This window comes from Oncorhynchus gorbuscha, linkage group LG18, assembly GCF_021184085.1.
Source record: "Oncorhynchus gorbuscha isolate QuinsamMale2020 ecotype Even-year linkage group LG18, OgorEven_v1.0, whole genome shotgun sequence".
Taxonomy (NCBI): Eukaryota; Metazoa; Chordata; class Actinopteri; order Salmoniformes; family Salmonidae; genus Oncorhynchus; species Oncorhynchus gorbuscha.
Genome location: NC_060190.1, coordinates 2,567,974 through 2,585,473, shown reverse-complemented (window position 1 = coordinate 2,585,473; position 17,500 = coordinate 2,567,974). Strand labels below are relative to the sequence as shown.

General features: G+C 48.0%; 1 pseudogene across 1 annotated transcript in view; it reads right to left on the bottom strand.

Annotated features, from left to right (window-relative positions):
- LOC124003140 overlaps positions 1–15,058 on the bottom strand; it is a 24,457-nt pseudogene extending 9,399 nt beyond the window's left edge. The window contains exons 1-10 of the transcript XR_006833189.1: positions 14,940–15,058; positions 13,793–13,850; positions 13,556–13,684; positions 13,108–13,266; positions 10,075–10,205; positions 8,613–8,679; positions 8,069–8,115; positions 2,792–3,002; positions 1,944–2,037; positions 847–972 (exon numbers count right to left, since the gene is read on the bottom strand). The product of XR_006833189.1 is annotated as a eukaryotic translation initiation factor 3 subunit B-like (transcript). The remainder of the gene's footprint in view (positions 1–846; positions 973–1,943; positions 2,038–2,791; positions 3,003–8,068; positions 8,116–8,612; positions 8,680–10,074; positions 10,206–13,107; positions 13,267–13,555; positions 13,685–13,792; positions 13,851–14,939) is intronic.
- Between the last annotated feature and the right edge of the window lie 2,442 nt (positions 15,059–17,500).

Sequence of the window (17,500 nt, the reverse complement as noted above, 5' to 3'; positions counted from 1 at the left end):
GAGAGAAGGGGGGAGAGAGTAGGGGGAGAGGAGAGAGAAGGGGGAGGAGAGACAAGGGGGGAGAGACAAGGGGGGAGAGACAAGGGGAGGAGAGAGAAGGGGGAGAGAGAGAAGAGAGAAGGGGGAGGGGAGAGAAGGGGGGAGAGGAGAGAGAAAGGGGAGGGGAGAGAAGGGGGGAGGAGAGAGAAGGGGGGAGGAGAGAGAAGGGGAGAGGAGAGAGAAGGGGGGAGAGAATGTTACAGTAACAGACTGTGTTGTTTGCCAAAGGACTGAATAGTTCAAACCCCCGAGCTGACAAGGTACAAATCTGTCGTTCTGCCCCTGAACAGGCAGTTAACCCACTGTTCCTAGGCCGTCATTGAAAATAAGAATTTGTTCTTAACTGACTTGCCTGGTTAAATAAAGGTTAAAAAAAAATAAATAAAAATAAATAAAAACGACATCTGACAACAGTAGAGACGGAATAACTTATGAGACATTACAGAGTCATGAGATTCTCAGGTAAAGGTTGGACTGAGAGTAGGGGGCAACCTTATAGACATTACAGAGTCATGAGATATTCTCAGGTAAAGGTTGGACTGAGAGAGAGGGAGGGGGGCAACCTTATAGACATTACAGAGTCATGAGATATTCTCAGGTAAAGATTGGACTGAGAGGGGGGAGGGGGGGCATCCTTATAGACATTACAGAGTCATGAGATATTCTCAGGTAAAGGTTGGACTGACATCCTTATAGAGTCAGAGATTCTCAGGTAAAGGTTGGACTGAGAGAGAGGGGGGGGGGGGGGAGACATCCTTATAGACATTACAGAGTCATGAGATATTCTCAGGTAAAGGTCAGACTCACTGATGAGTTCGATCTTCCCGTTGTTCTTGACGTGGTAGAACGAGGCGTTGATTCTGGGAGATTCACCGTGCAGGACGGCAAACTTACTGCCGTTGGGCTCCCACGCAAACGCTATGATGCTCTCCGCTAGGGGACGACAACACTGGTGTTATTATACCTGGTGGTGTTACCTGGTGGTGTTACTGCACCTGGTGGTGTTATTATACCTGGTGGTGTTACTGCACCTACAAACGCTATGATGCTCTCCGCTAGGGGACGACAACACTGGTGTTACTATACCTGGTGGTGTTACTGCACCCAGTGGTGTTATTATACCTGGTGGTGTTACTGCACCAGGTGGTGTTACTGCACCTACAAACACTATGATGCTCTCCGCTAGGGGACGACAACACTGGTGTTATTATACCTGGTGGTGTTAATGCACCTGGTGGTGTTACTATACCTGGTGGTACCTAGTGGTGTTACTGCACCTGCAAACGCTATGATGCTCTCTGCTAGGGGACGACAACACTGGTGTTATTATACCTGGTGGTGTTACTGCACCTGGTGGTGTTACTGCACCTGGTGGTGTTACTATACCTGGTGGTGTTACTATACCTGGTGGTGTTACTATACCTGGTGGTGTTACTATACCTACAAACGCTATGATGCTCTCCGCTAGGGGACGACAACACTGGTGTTACTGCACCTGGTGGTGTAACTGCACCTGGTGGTGTAACTGCACCTGGTGGTGTTACTGCACCTGGTGGTGTTACTGCACCTGGTGGTGTTACTGCACCTGGTGGTGTTACTGCACCTGGTGGTGTTACTGCACCTGGTGGTGTTACTGCACCTGGTGGTGTTACTGCACCTGGTGGTGTTACTGCACCTGGTGGTGTTACTGCACCTGGTGGTGTTACTGCACCTGGTGGTGTTACTATACCTAAAAACGCTATGATGCTCTCCGCTAGGGGACGACAACACTGGTGTTATTATACCTGGTGGTGTTACCTGGTGGTGTTACTGCACCTGGTGGTGTTACTGCACCTGGTGGTGTTACTGTATATTATCAGTGGGGGGGTTCTGTCCATCTTGTCAGAGTGGGGGGTGTGCTTTACCAGTTTTAGATTCCGGGTCTCCCTTCATCTCCACCACGTCAACAGGAACCTGCTTCTCTCTCATCCTGAAGATCTCAAAGTTGGTCACCACACCCTGAGAGAAGGTGAGAACGAGAGAGAGAGAAGAGGAGAGGAGAGAACGAGAGGACAGACAGGAGGAGAATGATGGAGGAGATGACAGAGGAGAGAAAATGGAGGAGAGGAGGAGAGAACGAGAGGATAGGAGGATGACAGAGGAGAAAGAATGATGGAGGAGATGACAGAGAGGACAGACAGGAGGAGAGGAGGAGAGAACGAGAGAAGAGGACAGACAGGAGGAGAGAACAAGAGGAGAGGACAGACAGGGGGAGAGGAGGAGAGAACGAGAGGAGAGACAGGAGGAGAGAACGAGAGGACAGAGAATGATGAAGGAGAGGACAATGAGAGAATGACAGAGGATGAGGACAGAGAGAAAGGAGACTTGGAAATGAGGTTTAACATCAAAGCATTCACCCTCCCTCTGTTCTCCTCCCCCCTTCACCCTCCCTGTTCTCCTGCCCCTTCACCCTCCCTCTGTTCTCCTCCCCTCCGGTCACATTCACCCTCCCTCTGTTCTCCTCCCCCCCTTCACTAACCTGAGTTCCTTTAGGTGTCCGGTCCACCTTGACACAGAGGTAGTCTCCCTGTCTCTGTCCCCCCCCCTTCACTAACCTGAGTTCCTTTAGGTGTCCGGTCTACCTTGACACAGAGGTAGTCTCCTGTCTCTGTCCCCCCCCCCCCCCCCTTCACTAACCTGAGTTCCTTTAGGTGTCCGGTCCACCTTGACACAGAGGTAGTCTCCCTGTCTCTGTCCCCCCCCCTTCACTAACCTGAGTTCCTTTAGGTGTCCGGTCCACCTTGACACAGAGGTAGTCTCCCTGTCTCTGCCAGTGGAGTTTACAGTCCACCACATTGAAGAGGTTCCTGACTCTGATCTCCTGTCTGGAGGGAAGCTGCATCAGAGTCACTCTGGCTGGGATGTCTTTGTCCTCGGGGACCCAGAACGCTATGATGTTATCGCCTGGGGACCAGGAGAAGTCCCTGCAGAGGGGAGGAGGGGATTAGTATATACACACACACACACCGCTATGATGTCATCACCTGGGGACCAGGAGAAGTCCCTGCAGAGGGGAGGAGGGGATTAGTACACACACACCGCTATGATGTCATCACCTGGTGGTATTCCTCTAACTAGTCTCTAAGGGTCAACATCCCCAGGATAAAGACATAACATTTACATAACAGATTGAACTGACTGATTAAGGGTCAACATGATAACAGATTGTACTAACTGATTAAGGGTCAACATGTTTGGGATGTCTGACAGGTGGTATTCCTCTAACTAGTCTCTGTCTGACAGGTGGTATTCCTCTAACTAGTCTCTGTCTGACAGGTGGTATTCCTCTAACTAGTCTCTGTCTGACAGGTGGTATTCCTCTAACTAGTCTCTGTCTGACAGGTGGTATTCCTCTAGTCTCTGTCTGACAGGTGGTATTCCTCTAGTCTCTGTCTGACAGGTGGTATTCCTCTAGTCTCTGTCTGACAGGTGGTATTCCTCTAGTCTCTGTCTGACAGGTGGTATTCCTCTAGTCTCTGTCTGACAGGTGGTATTCCTCTAGTCTCTGTCTGACAGGTGGTATTCCTCTAGTCTCTGTCTGACAGGTGGTATTCCTCTAACTAGTCTCTGTCTGACAGGTGGTATTCCTCTAACTAGTCTCTGTCTGACAGGTGGTATTCCTCTAACTAGTCTCTGTCTGACAGGTGGTATTCCTCTAACTAGTCTCTGTCTGACAGGTGGTATTCCTCTAACTAGTCTCTGTCTGACAGGTGGTATTCCTCTAACTAGTCTCTGTCTGACAGGTGGTATTCCTCTAACTAGTCTCTGTCTGACAGGTGGTATTCCTCTAACTAGTCTCTGTCTGACAGGTGGTATTCCTCTAGTCTCTGTCTGACAGGTGGTATTCCTCTAACTAGTCTCTGTCTGACAGGTGGTATTCCTCTAACTAGTCTCTGTCTGACAGGTGGTATTCCTCTAACTAGTCTCTGTCTGACAGGTGGTATTTCCTCTAGTCTCTGTCTGACAGGTGGTATTCCTCTAACTAGTCTCTGTCTGACAGGTGGTATTCCTCTAACTAGTCTCTGTCTGACAGGTGGTATTCCTCTAACTAGTCTCTGTCTGACAGGTGGTATTCCTCTAACTAGTCTCTGTCTGACAGGTGGTATTCCTCTAACTAGTCTCTGTCTGACAGGTGGTATTCCTAACTAGTCTCTGTCTGACAGGTGGTATTCCTCTAACTAGTCTCTGTCTGACAGGTGGTATTCCTCTAACTAGTCTCTGTCTGACAGGTGGTATTCCTCTAACTAGTCTCTGTCTGACAGGTGGTATTCCTCTAACTAGTCTCTGTCTGACAGGTGGTATTCCTCTAGTCTCTGTCTGACAGGTGGTATTCTCTAACTAGTCTCTGTCTGACAGGTGGTATTCCTCTAGTCTCTGTCTGACAGGTGGTATTCCTCTAGTCTCTGTCTGACAGGTGGTATTCCTCTAGTCTCTGTCTGACAGGTGGTATTCCTCTAACTAGTCTCTGTCTGACAGGTGGTATTCCTCTAACTAGTCTCTGTCTGACAGGTGGTATTCCTCTAACTAGTCTCTGTCTGACAGGTGGTATTCCTAACTAGTCTCTGTCTGACAGGTGGTATTCCTCTAACTAGTCTCTGTCTGACAGGTGGTATTCCTCTAACTAGTCTCTGTCTGACAGGTGGTATTCCTCTAACTAGTCTCTGTCTGACAGGTGGTATTCCTCTAACTAGTCTCTGTCTGACAGGTGGTATTCCTCTAGTCTCTGTCTGACAGGTGGTATTCCTCTAACTAGTCTCTGTCTGACAGGTGGTATTCCTCTAACTAGTCTCTGTCTGACAGGTGGTATTCCTCTAGTCTCTGTCTGACAGGTGGTATTCCTCTAACTAGTCTCTGTCTGACAGGTGGTATTCCTCTAACTAGTCTCTGTCTGACAGGTGGTATTCCTCTAGTCTCTGTCTGACAGGTGGTATTCCTCTAACTAGTCTCTGTCTGACAGGTGGTATTCCTCTAGTCTCTGTCTGACAGGTGGTATTCCTCTAGTCTCTGTCTGACAGGTGGTATTCCTCTAGTCTCTGTCTGACAGGTGGTATTCCTCTAACTAGTCTCTGTCTGACAGGTGGTATTCTCTAACTAGTCTCTGTCTGACAGGTGGTATTCCTCTAACTAGTCTCTGTCTGACAGGTGGTATTCCTCTAACTAGTCTCTGTCTGACAGGTGGTATTCCTCTAACTAGTCTCTGTCTGACAGGTGGTATTCCTCTAACTAGTCTCTGTCTGACAGGTGGTATTCCTCTAGTCTCTGTCTGACAGGTGGTATTCCTCTAACTAGTCTCTGTCTGACAGGTGGTATTCCTCTAACTAGTCTCTTGTCTGACAGGTGGTATTCCTCTAACTAGTCTCTGTCTGACAGGTGGTATTCCTCTAACTAGTCTCTGTCTGACAGGTGGTATTCCTCTAACTAGTCTCTGTCTGACAGGTGGTATTCCTCTAACTAGTCTCTGTCTGACAGGTGGTATTCCTCTAACTAGTCTCTGTCTGACAGGTGGTATTCCTCTAACTAGTCTCTGTCTGACAGGTGGTATTCCTCTAGTCTCTGTCTGACAGGTGGTATTCCTCTAGTCTCTGTCTGACAGGTGGTATTCCTCTAACTAGTCTCTGTCTGACAGGTGGTATTCCTCTAACTAGTCTCTGTCTGACAGGTGGTATGCTCTAATACTAGTCTCTGTCTGACAGGTGGTATTCCTCTAACTAGTCTCTGTCTGACAGGTGGTATTCCTCTAACTAGTCTCTGTCTGACAGGTGGTATTCCTAACTAGTCTCTGTCTGACAGGTGGTATTCCTCTAGTCTCTGTCTGACAGGTGGTATTCCTCTAGTCTCTGTCTGACAGGTGGTATTCCTCTAGTCTCTGTCTGACAGGTGGTATTCCTCTAGTCTCTGTCTGACAGGTGGTATTCCTCTAGTCTCTGTCTGACAGGTGGTATTGGTCTCTAGTCTCTGTCTGACAGGTGGTATTCCTCTAACTAGTCTCTGTCTGACAGGTGGTATTCCTCTAACTAGTCTCTGTCTGACAGGTGGTATTCCTCTAACTAGTCTCTGTCTGACAGGTGGTATTCCTCTAACTAGTCTCTGTCTGACAGGTGGTATTCCTCTAACTAGTCTCTGTCTGACAGGTGGTATTCCTCTAACTAGTCTCTGTCTGACAGGTGGTATTCCTCTAGTCTCTGTCTGACAGGTGGTATTCCTCTAACTAGTCTCTGTCTGACAGGTGGTATTCCTCTAACTAGTCTCTGTCTGACAGGTGGTATTCCTCTAACTAGTCTCTGTCTGACAGGTGGTATTCCTCTAACTAGTCTCTGTCTGACAGGTGGTATTCCTAACTAGTCTCTGTCTCTAGTCTCTGTCTGACAGGTGGTATTCCTCTAGTCTCTGTCTGACAGGTGGTATTCCTCTAACTAGTCTCTGTCTGACAGGTGGTATTCCTCTAACTAGTCTCTGTCTGACAGTGTGGTATTCCTCTAACTAGTCTCTGTCTGACAGGTGGTATTCCTCTAACTAGTCTCTGTCTGACAGGTGGTATTCATCTAACTAGTCTCTGTCTGACAGGTGGTATTCATCTAACTAGTCTCTGTCTGACAGGTGGTATTCCAAAACTAGTCTCTGTCTGACAGGTGGTATTCCTCTAGTCTCTGTCTGACAGGTGGTAGAACCTCTAGTCTCTGTCTGACAGGTGGTATTCCTCTAACTAGTCTCTGTCTGACAGGTGGTATTCCTCTAACTAGTCTCTGTCTGACAGGTGGTATTCCTCTAACTAGTCTCTGTCTGACAGGTGGTATTCCTCTAACTAGTCTCTGTCTGACAGGTGGTATTCCTCTAACTAGTCTCTGTCTGACAGGTGGTATTCCAAACTAGTCTCTGTCTGACAGGTGGTATTCCTCTAACTAGTCTCTGTCTGACAGGTGGTATTCCTCTAACTAGTCTCTGTCTGACAGGTGGTATTCCTCTAACTAGTCTCTGTCTGACAGGTGGTATTCCTCTAACTAGTCTCTGTCTGACAGGTGGTATTCCTCTAACTAGTCTCTGTCTGACAGGTGGTATTCCTCTAACTAGTCTCTGTCTGACAGGTGGTATTCCTCTAACTAGTCTCTGTCTGACAGGTGGTATTCCTCTAACTAGTCTCTGTCTGACAGGTGGTATTCCTCTAACTAGTCTCTGTCTGACAGGTGGTATTCCTCTAACTAGTCTCTGTCTGACAGGTGGTATTCCTCTAACTAGTCTCTGTCTGACAGGTGGTATTCCTCTAACTAGTCTCTGTCTGACAGGTGGTATTCCTCTAACTAGTCTCTGTCTGACAGGTGGTATTCCTCTAACTAGTCTCTGTCTGACAGGTGGTATTCCTCTAACTAGTCTCTGTCTGACAGGTGGTATTCCTAACTAGTCTCTGTCTGACAGGTGGTATTCCAACTAGTCTCTGTCTGACAGGTGGTATTCCTCTAACTAGTCTCTGTCTGACAGGTGGTATTCCTCTAACTAGTCTCTGTCTGACAGGTGGTATTCCTCTAACTAGTCTCTGTCTGACAGGTGGTATTCCTCTAACTAGTCTCTGTCTGACAGGTGGTATTCCTCTAACTAGTCTCTGTCTGACAGGTGGTATTCCTCTAACTAGTCTCTGTCTGACAGGTGGTATTCCTCTAACTAGTCTCTGTCTGACAGGTGGTATTCCTCTAACTAGTCTCTGTCTGACAGGTGGTATTCCTCTAACTAGTCTCTGTCTGACAGGTGGTATTCCTCTAACTAGTCTCTGTCTGACAGGTGGTATTCCTCTAACTAGTCTCTGTCTGACAGGTGGTATTCCTCTAACTAGTCTCTGTCTGACAGGTGGTATTCCTCTAACTAGTCTCTGTCTGACAGGTGGTATTCCTCTAACTAGTCTCTGTCTGACAGGTGGTATTCCTCTAGTCTCTGTCTGACAGGTGGTATTCCTCTAGTCTCTGTATGCTATATATATATAACACCCCGGATATAGACTTACTTGATACCACTGATCTTCAGACTCTTCTTATCCAACAGGCCCATGGACTACACCCTACAGGAGAAAACAGGATGTTATTAAGTATGGACACACCAGTCTGTTACACCTAGACACTCAGGTTACCGGTCAATCTAACTTACTGGGGTCGTAGATGCTCAGAGTAATACTGGTCAATCTAACTTACTGGGGTCGTAGATGCTCAGAGTAATACTGGTCAATCTAACTTACTGGGGTCATAGATGCTCAGTGTGGGGACTTACTGGGGTCGTAGATGCTCAGAGTAATACTGGTCAATCTAACTTACTGGGGTCATAGACACTCAGGGTAATACTGGTCAATCTAACTTACTGGGGTAATAGATGCTCAGGGTAATACTGGTCAATCTAACTTACTGGGGTCATAGATGCTCAGTGTGGGGACTTACTGGGGTCATAGATGCTCAGAGTAATACTGGTCAATCTAACTTACTAGGTTCATAGATGCTCAGGGTAATACTGGTCAATCTAACTTACTGGGGTCATAGAAGCTCAGTGTGGGGACTTACTGGGGTCTCGTAGATGCTCAGTGTGTCCTGGGTCATCCTGGCAAAGAACTTCCCATCGTGACTCCACCTGGAGAAACAGACACACGTTAGACCACTGCAGGTAGGGGAGAGAACCAAGACAGTTAGGGGAGAGAACCAAGACAGTTAGGGGAGAGAACCAAGACAGTTAGGGGAGAGAACCAAGACAGTTAGGGGAGAGAACCAAGACAGTTAGGGGAGAGAACCAAAACAGTTAGGGGAGAGAACCAAGACAGACCGCTGCAGTTAGGGGAGAGAACCAAGACAGAACGCTGCAGTTAGGGAGAGAACCAAGACAGACCGCTGCAGCTAGGGAGAGAACCAAGACAGTTAGGGGAGAGAACCAAGACAGACCGCTGCAGCTAGGGAGAGAACCAAGACAGTTAGGGAAGAGAACCAAGACAGACCGCTGCAGCTAGGGAGAGAACCAAGACAGTTAGGGGAAAGAACCAAGACAGAAAGCAAGAGAAACAAGTTCTGCTACAGTTCTTGGCTACTAGAACAGAGGGGTGGTAGTCAGGCCTTACTAGAAGATGTAGAGACATGAAAACAGAGAGGTGGGTAGTCAGGCCTTACTAGAAGATGTAGAGACATGAAAACAGAGAGGTGGGTAGTCAGGCCTTACTAGAAGATGTAGAGACATGAAAACAGAGAGGTGGGTAGTCAGGCCTTACTAGAAGATGTAGAGACATGAAAACAGAGGTTGGTAGTCAGGCCTTACTAGAAGATCTAGAGACATGAAAAGAGAGGGGTGGGTAGTCAGGCCTTACTAGAAGATGTAGAGACATGAAAAGAGAGGGGTGGGTAGTCAGGCCTTACTAGAAGATGTAGAGACATGAAAACAGAGAGGTTGGTAGTCAGGCCTTACTAGAAGATCTAGAGACATGAAAACAGAGGTGGGTAGTCAGGCCTTACTACTAGAAGATACAGAGAGGTGGGTAGTCAGGCCTTACTAGAAGATACAGAGAGGTGGGTAGTCAGGCCTTACTAGAAGATGTAGACAGGAACAGGATAGAGACATGAAAACAGAGAGGTGGGTAGTCAGGCCTTACTAGAAGATGTAGAGACATGAAAACACAGAGGTGGGTAGTCAGGCCTTACTAGAAGATGTAGAGACATGAAAACAGAGAGGTGGGTAGTCAGGCCTTACTAGAAGATGTAGAGACATGAAAACAGAGAGGTGGGTAGTCAGGCCTTACTAGAAGATGTAGAGACATGAAAACAGAGAGGTGGGTAGTCAGGCCTTACTAGAAGATGTAGAGACATGAAAACAGAGAGGTGGGTAGTCAGGCCTTACTAGAAGATGTAGAGACATGAAAACAGAGAGGTGGGTATTCAGTCCTTACTAGAAGATGTAGAGACATGAAAACAGAGAGGTGGGTAGTCAGGCCTTACTAGAAGATGTAGAGACATGAAAACAGAGAGGTGGGTATTCAGTCCTTACTTGAAGATGGGCCAGTGGGCGGAGCTCTCACAGTGAAACCTCTCTTCTTCTGGCCAGTCAGAATGTCCCAGATGATGATGGCCTGGGGGTCCTCCTTAGTGTCCATCAGGGGACTGAACGTCACCACGTACCTACAAAGCATTACATAACACCTTTATGTGTAGCTTCATAAGGATTCGTACAGATGACATAGACAGGTTATAACCACACTAGGCTCACCATGTACAGGGTAACTGCCAAAATGAAAGGAAACACTCGAGTCAACGAGGGGGGTACAAAGTACATTGATTAACATCCCATCATGCTTAGGGGCGGCAGCGTAGCATAGTGGTTAGAGTTTTGGACTAGTTATCGGAAGGTTGCGAGTTCAAACCCCCCGAGCTGACAAGGTCTGTCGTTCTGCCCCTGAACAGGCAGTTAACCCACTGTTCCTAGGCCGTCATTGAAAATAATAATTTGTTCTTAACTGACTTGCCTAGTTAAATAAAGGTAAAAAAAAAAAATCCCAGTGATTAGACACACCCTATTCCCAGTGATTAGACACACCCTATTCCCAGTGATTAGACACACCCTATTCCCAGTGATTAGACACACCCTATTCCCAGTGATTAGACACACCCTATTCCCAGTGATTAGACACACCCTATTCCCAGTGATTAGACACACCCTATTCCCAGTGATTAGACACACCCTATTCCCAGTGATTAGACACACCCTATTCCCAGTGATTAGACACACCCTATTCCCAGTGATTAGACACACCCTATTCCCAGTGATTAGACACACCCTATTCCCAGTGATTAGTAATTGTATAAGTGTGCCCTTGGTTTACTTTTGTCCTGACGATATATTGTTACAATGTCCGTTGGTGCGTGTGAGTACCTGTGCTGTCTGTTTTGGGCTTACGTGTCATTGTGTGGATGACTACAGGTCTCGTCCCGTGTGTTAGTCATTGTGCGGATGATTACAGGTCTCTAACCCCGTGTGTTAGTCATTGTGCGGATGATTACAGGTCTTGTCACGTGTGTTAGTCATTGTGCGGATGATTACGGGTCTCGTCCCATGTGTTAGTCATTGTGCGGATGATTACGGGTCTCGTCCCATGTGTTAGTCATTGTGCGCTTGTGTTATTTATTCGAGGTACTCCTCTCGTTTTGGAGTTTAAATCCTGTGTGTTGTATACGTGTTTGCTTGGTCTTCGTCCCCGTGCCTGTACATAACAACAACATTACGTATTCCTGCGCCCGTCTCCCGAACCTTTACGCCAGCGTGACACACCCCTCTAATTCCAGAAACGCATAGAATCTACGCTAACCACGAGCATCGAAGCTGTTCTGGCTGGTGGTGCAACACCCTATTAAGACACTTTATGTTGGGGTTTCCTTTATTCTGGCAGTTACATGTAGCTACCAAGCATTATAACCCTTTTATGTAGCTTCACACGGCTTCATACCGCCGACAGAGCTACCACTAGGGCATGGGGGTGTCCACGGTGTCCATCAGGGGACTGGACGTGACGGCGACGTCCCTATGAAGCGTTATAACATCTTAAAAAGCTTAATAAGACTACATAGTTACATTATGGCCTGAAGGTCCTCAGTTACTATCAGGGAATTAAGCATTATAACAACGTAATGTAGCTTCATTTTTATTTTACCTTTATTTAACTAGGCAAGTCAGTTAAGAATAAATTCTTATTTTCAATGACGGTCTAGTGGGTTAACTGCCTTTTTCAGGGGCAGAACGACAGATTTTTACCTTGTTGCCTCGAGGATTCAATCTCGGAACCTGTCTGTTACAAGTCCAACGCTCTAACCACTAGGCTACCTGTCCCCCCCCTAACCACTAGGCTACCTGTCCCCCCCCCTCTAACCACTAGGCTACCTGTCCCCCCTCTAACCACTAGGCTACCTGTCCCCCCTCTAACCACTAGGCTACCTGCCCCCCTCTAACCACTAGGCTACCTGCCCCCCCCCTAACCACTAGGCTACCCCCCCCCCTCTAACCACTAGGCTACCCACCCCCCTCTAACCACTAGGCTACCTGTCCCCCCCCCCTCTAACCACTAGGCTACCTGTAGGCCCCCCCTCTAACCACTAGGCTACCTGTCCCCCCCTAACCACTAGGCTACCTGTCCCCCCCTCTAACCACTAGGCTACCTGTCCCCCCTCTAACCACTAGGCTACCTGTCCCCCTCTAACCACTAGGCTACCTGTCCCCCCCTAACCACTAGGCTACCTGCCCCCCTAACCACTAGGCTACCTGCCCCCCCTAACCACTAGGCTACCTGCCCCCCACCTAACCACTAGGCTACCTGCCCCCCCCCACTCTAACCACTAGGCTACCTGCCCCCCCCCCTCTAACCACTAGGCTACCCGTCCCCCTCTAACCACTAGGCTACCTGTCCCCCCCCTAACCACTAGGCTACCTCCCCCCCCCTAACCACTAGGCTACCTGCCCCCCACCTAACCACTAGGCTACCTGTCCCCCCCCACCTAACCACTAGGCTACCTGTCCCCCCCACCTAACCACTAGGCTACCTGCCCCCCACCTAACCACTAGGCTACCTGCCCCCCCACCTAACCACTAGGCTACCTGCCCCCCACCTAACCACTAGGCCCTGCCCCCCTCTAACCACTAGGCTACCCCCCTAACCACTAGGCTACCTGCCCCCCCCCCCCCTAACCACTAGGCTACCTGCCCCCCTCTAACCACTAGGCTACCTGCCGCCCCCCTCTAACCACTAGGCTACCTGTCCCCCCCCCCTCTAACCACTAGGCTACCTGCCCCCCCTCTAACCACTAGGCTACCTGTCCCCCCTCTAACCCCCCCCCCCTCTAACCACTAGGCTACCTGCCCCCCTCTAACCACTAGGCTACCTGCCCCCCCCTAACCACTAGGCTACCTGCTACCCCCCCTCTAACCACTAGGCTACCTGCCCCCCCCCCTCTAACCACTAGGCTACCTGCCGCCCCATCAGGCTTCATAGATGTGATCTAGACAGGCATGTATTATTCATTAGCGATTGGTTACCTCTCGCAGGGGGAGAAGTCGATCAGAGACACTCCCTGGTGGCTGAAACGTTGGATCTGCTTGAACTTCTCTCCGCCCCCACAATGCAATGCCTCGCTGGTGGAACGTGGCCAGGTAGGTTCCCTTGGGAGACCAGCGGACATAGGTCTCTGTCCAGCGCTACAGGGACACGACACGGTCACAACCTCAGAATTAAATCAAAAGAATTAAACCACGGCTAAGATTCTGATTTACCCAATCTGATTGGTTGAACCATCATCTCACTGCGCTGTCGTGATTCTGATTTACCCAATCATCAAGCCTTCTACTTTTCAAGCATCAAAAAGCCGTAAAAGGTATTTCTGTAGATGGAGAATGTGCTCAGTGCAAAAAAAAAAAAAAAAAAAACTCTGATTGGTTGAACCATCATCTCACTGCGCTGTCGTGATTGGTCGAATGGTTGACTCACCGCCCTCTCCTCGGAGACGATTGGATCCTTGGCGTCGTTGTTGAAGATGGCGGTCCTCTCTCCTGATTCGTAGATGACGCTGTACTGGTCACGACAGTCAGGATCCTCCATCCAGTGACGCATGTTACCCTGGCAACACAAACAGGAAGTGACCGTTAGTAATGACCCCCCCTCCTCCACAACACCGGGTGGGTATTCTCTGAACGTGTGGCTGAAGTGACAGTGTGTAACACTCACAAAGTCCTTGAAGGGCTGCTTCTCAGGAGTCTCCCACTCGTCACAGATGCTCATGTACCTGGAACACAACGTCACCATCTACAGCAGACAGTTCTATATCATGTATATCTATGGCAAACAATTCTGCCGTGTTGATGTTGTGCCTAGATGCCCTGAACACCCCATATAACAGCTGGAATGATGCTCCCGGACACCCCATATAACAACTGGAATGATGCTCCCGGACATCCCATATAACAGCTGGAATGATGCCCCTAGACACCCCATATAACAGCTGGAATGATGCTCCCTAGACACCCCATATAACAGCTGGAATGATGCCCCAGAACATCCCATATAACAGCTGGAATGATGCCCTAGACACCCCATATAACAGCTGGAATGATGCCCCTAGACACCCCATATAACAGCTGGAATGATGCCCCTAGACACCCCATATAACAGCTGGAATGATGCTCCCGGACACCCCATATAACAGCTGGAATGATGCCCGGAACACCCCATATAACAGCTGGAATGATGCTCCCGGACACCCCATATAACAGCTGGAATGATGCTCCCGGACACCCCATATAACAGCTGGAATGATGCCCTAGACACCCCATATAACAGCTGGAATGATGCCCCTGAGACACCCCATATAACAGCTGGAATGATGCTCCCGGACACCCCATATAACAGCTGGAATGATGCCCCTGAGACACCCCATATAACAGCTGGAATGATGCTCCCGGACACCCCATATAACAGCTGGAATGATGCTCCCGGACACCCCATATAACAGCTGGAATGATGCCCCTAGACACCCCATATAACAGCTGGAATGATGCCCCTAGACACCCCATATAACAGCTGGAATGTTGCTCCCGGACACCCCATATAACAGCTGGAATGATTGGCCCGGACACCCCATATAACAGCTGGAATGATGCTCCCGGACACCCCATATAACAGCTGGAATGATGCTCCCGGACACCCCATATAACAGCTGGAATGATGCTCCCGGACACCCCATATAACAGCTGGAATGATGCCCCTGAACACCCCATATAACAGCTGGAATGATGCTCCCGGACACCCCATATAACAGCTGGAATGATGCTCCCGGACACCCCATATAACAGCTGGAGTGATGGTGTTTTCTTACTTGTCGAAGTCGGTGAACACATTGACTCTGAAGGTGTGCTGCTTGTCCAGCTTGTAGCCGTCAGCGTTCTTCACTGCCTCCAGAGCCTGAGTGGGAGCCCCATACTCCAGGAAGATGTACCTATAGAGGAGATAACTACAGGTTAACTAACTACAGGTCTGAGTGGGATACTCCAGGAAGATGTACCTATAGAGGAGATAACTACAGGTTAACTAACTACAGGTCTGAGTGGGATACTCCAGGAAGATGTACCTACAGAGGAGATAACTACAGGTTAACTAATTATAGGTCTGAGTGGGAGCCCCATACTCCAGGAAGATGTACCTACAGAGGAGATAACTACAGGTTAACTAACTATAGGTCTGAGTGGGATACTCCAGGAAGATGTACCTACAGAGGAGATAACTACAGGTTAACTAACTATAGGTCTGAGTGGGATACTCCAGGAACATGTACCTATAGAGGAGATAACTACAGGTTAACTAACTACAGGTCTGAGAGGGAGCCCCATACTCCAAGATGTACCTATAGAGGAGATAATACTCCAGGTTAAACATGTACCTAGAGGAGATACCTATAGAGGAGATAACTACAGGTTAACTAACTACAGGTCTGAGTGGGATACTCCAGGAACATGTACCTATAGAGGAACTAACTAACTGAGTGGGATACTCCAGGAACATTAACAGAGGAGATAACTACAGGTTAACTAAGTAGGTCTGAGTAGGGATACTCCAGGAAGATGTACCTATAGAGGAGATAACTACAGGTTAACTAACTACAGGTCTGAGTGGGATACTCCAGGAAGATGTACCTATAGAGGAGATAACTACAGGTTAACTAACTACAGGTCTGAGTGGGATACTCCAGGAACATGTACCTACAGAGGAGATAACTACAGGTTAACTAACTATAGGTCTGAGATACTCCAGGGGTACCTACAGAGGAGATAACTACAGGTTAATACTCCAGTGGGATACTCCAGGAACATGTACCTACAGAGGAGATAACTACAGGTTAACTAACTACAGGTCTGAGTGGGATACTCCAGGAACATGTACCTACAGAGGAGATAACTACAGGTTAACTAACTACAGGTCTGAGTGGGATACTCCAGGAACATGTACCTACAGAGGAGATAACTACAGGTTAACTAACTACAGGTCTGAGTGGGATACTCCAGGAACATGTACCTATAGAGGAGATAACTACAGGTTAACTAACTACAGGTCTGAGTGGGATACTCCAGGAACATGTACCTATAGAGGAGATAACTACAGGTTAACTAACTACAGGTCTGAGTGGGATACTCCAGGAACATGTACCAGAGAACATGAGTGGGATACAGGAACATGTACCTATAGAGGAGATAACTACAGGTTAACTAACTACAGGTCTGAGTGGGATACTCCAGGAACATGTACCTATAGAGGAGATAACTACAGGTTAACTAACTACAGGTCTGAGTGGGATACTCCAGGAACATGTACCTACAGAGGAGATAACTACAGGTTAACTAACTAGGTCAGGTACTCCAGAAACATGTACCTACAGAGGGATAGGTCTGAGTGGGATACTCCAGAAACATGTACCTACAGAGGAGATAACTACAGGTTAACTAACTACAGGTCTGAGTGGGATACTCCAGAAACATGTACCTACAGAGGAGATAACTACAGGTCTGAGTGGGATACTCCAGGAAGATGTACCTATAGAGGAGATAACTACAGGTCTGAGTGGGATACTCCAGGAAGATGTACCTATAGAGGAGATAACTACAGGTTAACTAACTACAGGTCAGGAAGATGTACCAGGTTAACTAGAGGAGATAACTACAGGTCTGAGTGGGATACTCCAGGAACATGTACCTACAGAGGAGATAACTACAGGTTAACTAACTACAGGTCTGAGTGGGATACTCCAGGAACATGTACCTACAGAGGAGATAACTACAGGTTAACTAACTACAGGTCTGAGTGGGATACTCCAGGTCTAGAGGAGATAACTACAGGTCTGAGTGGGATACTCCAGGAACATGTACCTATAGAGGAGATAACTACAGGTTAACTAACTACAGGTCTGAGTGGGATACTCCAGGAACATGTACCTACAGAGGAGATAACTACAGGTTAACTAACTATAGGTCTGAGTGGGATACTCCAGGAACATGTACCTATAGAGGAGATAACTACAGGTCTGAGTGGGATACTCCAGGAACATGTACCTATAGAGGAGATAACTACAGGTTAACTAACTACAGGTCTGAGTGGGATACTCCAGGAACATGTACCTACAGAGGAGATAACTACAGGTTAACTAACTACAGGTCTGAGTGGGAGCCCCATACTCCAGGAAGATGTACCTATAGAGGAGATAACTACAGGTCTGAGTGGGATACTCCAGGAACATGTACCTATAGAGGAGATAACTACAGGTTAACTAACTACAGGTCTGAGTGGGATACTCCAGGAACATGTACCTATAGAGGAGATAACTACAGGTTAACTAACTACAGGTCTGAGTGGGATACTCCAGGAACATGTACCTATAGAGGAGATAAC